Below are 5,537 nucleotides of genomic sequence, written 5' to 3' on the forward strand. Positions count from 1 at the left end.
CCATGTCCCCCACGTCCCCCCCCATGTCCCCCCATGTCCTCATGTCCCCACGTCCCCCCACGTCCCCCCATGTCCCCAATGTCCCCATGTCCCCCCGTGTCCCCCCCACGTCCCCCCATGTCCCTCTCATGTCCCCCCATGTCCCCCACGTCCCCCCACATGTCCCCATGTCCCCACATCCCCCCACATCCCCCCATGTCCCCCCATGTCCCCATGTCCCCACATGTCCCCCACGTGTCCCCCATGTCCCCCCATGTCCCCACATCCCCATGTCCCCCATGTCCCCATGTCCCCACGTCCCCCCACATCCCCCATGTCCCCCATGTCCCCATGTCCCCATATCCCCCCGTGTCCCCCCCATGTCCCCCCGTGTCCCACGTCCTCCCATGTCCCCCTCATGTCCCCCCATGTCCCCCCACTACCGCCATGTCCCCCCATGTCCCCCCACGTGTCCCCCATGTCCCCATGTCCCTCCACGTCTTCACATCCCCCCATGTCCCCACATCCCCCCACATCCCCCCATGTCCCTCCATGTCCCCATGTCCCCCGTGTCTCCTCATGTCCTCCTGTGTCCCCCATGTCCCCCATGTCCCCCAATGTCCCCCCAATGTCCCCCCATGTCCCCCCATGTCCCTCCATATCCCCACGTCCCCCCACGTCCCCCCATGTCCCCAATGTCCCCACATCCCCCCATGTCCCCACGTCCCCATGTCCCCCCATGTCCCCATGTCCTCATGTCCCCACATCCCCCCACATCCCCCCATGTCCCCGAATGTCCCCCCAATGTCCCCCAATTGCCCCCATGTCCCCCCATGTCCCCCCACATCCCCACGTCCCCCCGCCCCCCCCCGTCCCCCCCGTCCCCGTGTCTCCCCTCCCCCCGTGTCCCCACGGCCCATGTGTCCCCGCGCCCCGTGTCGGTGTCCCCCGTCCCCTCCCCGGCCAGGGCCACCCACGCTGGGCTGGGGCCGGGTGGGGACCGGGCAGACCGGCCCCGCCGCCCCGTCACCACGCCGTCACCGTCACTGTCACCCCTCACCGGCCCCCGGCCCCATCCCGGGGATTTAAGGGCGGCACCGGGTCCCCACCGCACCGACCGGACCGCGAGGTGAGCGGGGACACGGGGACACCGGGATGGGGACAGGAGGAGGACACCGGGATGGGGACATGGGGATGGGGACATGGGGACACGGGGATGGGATGGGGACGTGGGGATGGGGACGTGGGGATGGGGACAGGAGGGGGACACCGGGATGGGGACATGGGGATGGGATGGGGACACGGGGATGGGGACACTGAGATGGTGACATGGGGACACCAGGATGGGAATATGGGGATGGGGACATGGGGACAGGAGGGAGACACCGGGATGGGGACACGGGGATGGGATGGGGACACGGGGATGGGGACAGGAGGGGGACACTGGGATGGGGACATGGGGACAGGAGGGGGACACCAGGATGGGGACGTGGGGATGGGACGTGGGGATGGGATGGGGACATGGGGATGGGGACATGGGGACACTGGGATGGGGACACTGAGACGGGGACACTGAGATGGTGACATGGGGACACCAGGATGGGAATATGGGGATGGGGACATGGGGACAGGAGGGGGACACCGGGATGGGACGTGGGGATGGGATGGGGACACGGGGATGGGGACAGGAGGGGGATACTGGGATGGGGACATGGGGACGGTGACATGGGGATGGGGACATGGGGACAGGAGGGGGACACTGAGATGGTGACATGGGGACATCAGGATGGGGATATGGGGATGGGGACATGGGGATGTGGGGATGGGGACAGGACAGGGACAGGACGGGGACAGGATGGGGACGAGGACATGAGGACGGGGTGTGGGGACAGGATGTGGGGAGGTGGGGGATGTGGGGACGGGGACACGGGGACAGGGTGGGGATGTGGGGGATGTGGGGACGGGGTGGGGACACGGGGATGGGGACAGGATGTGGGGAGGTGGGGTGGGGACGTGGGGACAGGACAGGGACGTGGGGACGGGGACACAGGGACATGGGGGATGTGGGGATGGGGCACAGGGTGGGGACAGGGTGGGGACACGGGGATGGGGACGTGGGGACGGGGACACGGGGCCGGACGGGGACAGGGAGGGGGGGACATGGGGACGGGGTGGGGACAGGGGGGGATGTGGGGGGACAGGGGGGGACATGGGGGACGTGGGGGGACATGGGGGGACATGGGGACATGGGGGGACATGGGGGGACGGGAGGGACATGGGGGGACGTGGGGGGATGTGGGGACAGGGGGGGACATGGGGACAGGGGGGGACATGAGGGGATGTGGGGACAGGGGGGGACACGGGGGGGGGGACATGGGGGGACGTGGGGATGGGGACACTGGGACAGGACGGGGGGGTGGAGAAGGGTCTCGCTGGGGGGGGGGGGGTGTGGTGTGTGTGTCCGTCCGTCCCCCCCCCCTACGCTGTCCCCTGTCTGTCCCCGTCTGTCCGTCCGTCCGTCCGTCCGTCCGTCCGTCCCCTGTCCCCCCCCCGCAGGATGTGTGCGGGAGCGCAGTGTCTGATGAACCTCCTGCGCTGGGCCTGGGGGGTCCTCAGGGGCCTCTGGGGGGGCCACGGCGGTGAGGGGGCACCCACGGGGGGGGGGGGGGCACCTATGGGGGGGGACACCCATGGGGGGGGCACCCATAGAGGGAGGGGGGGACGGGGGGGACACACGACACACTCATGGGGGGACACACTCACGGGGGGGGGGCACCCATGGGGGGGGGACACACACTGGGGGGAGGGGGGGGGCACTCATGGGGGGGGGGACACACAGAATGGGGGGGGGACACACTCATGGGGGGGGGACATGGCACACACGGGGGGGGCGTCTGGGGGACATGGGGGGGTCTGAGTGCCTTTGGGGGGAGGACATGGGGGGGATATGGGGGACATGGGGGGGGGGACATGGGGGGGGGGACATGGGGGGTCTCCGTGACATGGGGGGAGGTGTGTGTGACCCCCCCATGTCCCTGGAGGGGGGGTCAAAGGTCACAGCTGACACCCCCCCCCCCTTCCCCCCCCTTCAGCGACCCCCCCGCCCCCCCGGGCCGAGAGGACGACACTGGTTCCCGGCAAAGAGGACTGAGACCCCTCCCCCCGCCGGGACCGCCATCCCCCCCCCAGGACCCCCCCGGGACCCCCCCGGGACCCCCCCGGGTCCCCCCCCGGACCCCCCCGGGGCAATAAAGTGCCTTCAACATCTGTGGGGCTGTGTCGGTCTATGGGGGTGGGGGCGGCTTCGGGGGGGTGGAAGGTGTCGGGGGGGACTGCAGGGGGTGGGGGGGGCTCAGAGGAGGGGTTTCCACCCCAAAAATCCCATCCCATCCCCATCCCAATCCCAATCCTAATCCCATCCCCATCCCACCCCCATCCCATCCCCATCCCATCCCAATCCCAATCCCAATCCCACCCCCATCCCCATCCCATCCCATCCCCATCCCCATCCCCATCCCAATCCCAATCCCATCCCATCCCCATCCCCATCCCCATCCCCATCCCCATCCCAATCCCACTCCCATCCCAATCCCACCCCCATCCCAATCCCACTCCCATCCCAATCCCACCCCATCCCCATCCCATCCCAATCCCACTCCCATCCCAATCCCACCCCCATCCCATCCCATCCCCATCCCCATCCCAATCCCAATCCCAATCCCATCCCCCCCCATCCCACTCCCCCCCCCCCCCACATGCGGAATGTCTTTGGGATTTTTATTAAACGTTAAAAAGAAAATGCGTAAAAGCACCAGGGAAAAACGAGGGAAAACCAGAAGAATTTGGGACACCCCTCCCCCAGTTCGGCTCCTCCCGGAGAAATCCCCCCTCCCCCCACCTGAAATTCCCAAATCTGCCCATTGTGCCACGTTTCTCCTCAACCTGAGGATGTCAAGAGGGAGAATCTGCGCCCACTTTGCCCCTTTTTTGCCCCCCCCCCCCCCAAAAATAAACGGCGGTGGAGAGGACCTCCTCCCTGGAAGCTCCTGGTCTTGGCCAACCTCCCCGCTCTTCTCCGGCCGGTGGGTTGGTGGCCACCTCCATCTCCCGGTGGCCCCTTTTTTCGGGTGGGCCCATCTCCGGGTGGCGCCGGTCGGGCCCATCTCCTCCCCCCCCCCCATCTCAATCCAGGTGGACCTTCAGGTGGGCCAACCAGGAGACTTTGGTGCGGTAGCAGTTGCCGCAGCGGACGCAGCGGTACGGAGCTTCTCCCGTGTGGGTCCTCTCGTGTTCCAGACACTTGGAGCTCATGGCGAAGCCCTTCCCGCAGGAGGGGCAGCGGTAGGGCCTCTCCCCGCTGTGGATCCGGCGGTGGACGATGAGGTGGGAAGTGTTGGTGAACCTCAAACCGCATTCGGGGCAGCCGTGGGGTCTCTCCCCGCTGTGGAGCCTCTGGTGGAGGCGGAGGTTGAACCTCCGGGTGAAGCTCTTCCCGCACTCGGAGCAGAGGTGGGATTTGGCCGTTTTGGCCGAGTCCCGTCGGAGGAGTTCCGCCTTTGACCCGACGCCGGTGGGTCCCTCCGGCGTCTCCGACTGGTGGATCTGCTGGTGGGACGCCAGGTCGGAGCCTTCGGGGCACTTGTGGGGCTGCTCCCGGCCGTGGGGCTGCTCCCGGCCGTGGGGCTGGTGGTGTTGGCTCAGGTTGGTCCCACCGGCGAAGGTCTTCCGGCTCTCCGGCGCCCGTTCTTCGGCACGGACCATCTCCTCGGGGTTCTCCACGACGTCCTCGTGGGGACGCCACTCCTCCTGCCTCTCCCCGGGCCGCGGCGCCGCTCCCGCCCGCTCCGTCGGGGCTCCGTCCTCCTCGGGACCCCCCCGCCCCCCACCTTCCTCCAGCCCCACGGCGCGTCCCTTCGCCTCTCCTTGCCGGCAGTCCCCAGGCTGAGCGACCTCCTCTTGGTGGCCCTCCTCACCTGCCGACAGAGGAGAAGGTTGAGACGGGACATCCCCCTCCACAGAAAATCTCAGCTCCCCACACCCCGAGGACCTTCCCGCCCCACACCCGCCACAGCCCCGGCCCCACGGAAGCCGGCACGGCCCCAAACCGGAGGAAAGACCCTGGAGGAGGTGAAGGTCACCTGGTGGAGCCGCGCTCTCCCGGCCGCTCCGTCGGGCGCTCGGGGCCGGAGGCGGCGGGCGGTCGACCTTCTCCGTGCCGTGGACCTTCTTATGGGCGTTACAGCGGAAGTTTTGGGTGAAACCTTTGCCGCAGACGGGACATTTGAAGGGTTTCTCGCCCGTATGGACCGTCTTGTGCCTGACCAGGTCGGAACTCTTCCGGAAACTCTTCCCGCAATCCCGACACCCGTAAGGCCTCTCCCCGGTGTGGACCCGTCGATGCATGAGGAGGTACTGCTGTCGGGCGAAGCTCTTCCCGCAGTCGGGGCAGACGTAGGGCTTCTCCTCGGTGTGGACCACCTGGTGGGAGATGAGGTGGGAACTTTGGCTGAAGCTCTTCCCGCAGTCCAAACACTTGTAGGGCTTCTCCCCCCGGTGGA

At 68.1% G+C, this 5,537-nt stretch overlaps 1 long non-coding RNA gene across 1 annotated transcript; it reads left to right on the top strand.

The window, feature by feature from the left end:
- Nucleotides 1-793: 793 nt before the first annotated feature.
- LOC309682765 lies at nt 794-3,212 on the top strand. Its single transcript, XR_014270156.1, has 3 exons — nt 794-1,108; nt 2,536-2,618; nt 3,072-3,212. It is a non-coding gene; the product is annotated as an uncharacterized lncRNA (long non-coding RNA).
- The last annotated feature ends 2,325 nt before the right edge of the window (nt 3,213-5,537 follow it).

This window comes from Vanellus vanellus (assembly GCF_965231255.1).
Source record: "Vanellus vanellus genome assembly, chromosome: 32".
NCBI lineage: Eukaryota > Metazoa > Chordata > Aves > Charadriiformes > Charadriidae > Vanellus > Vanellus vanellus.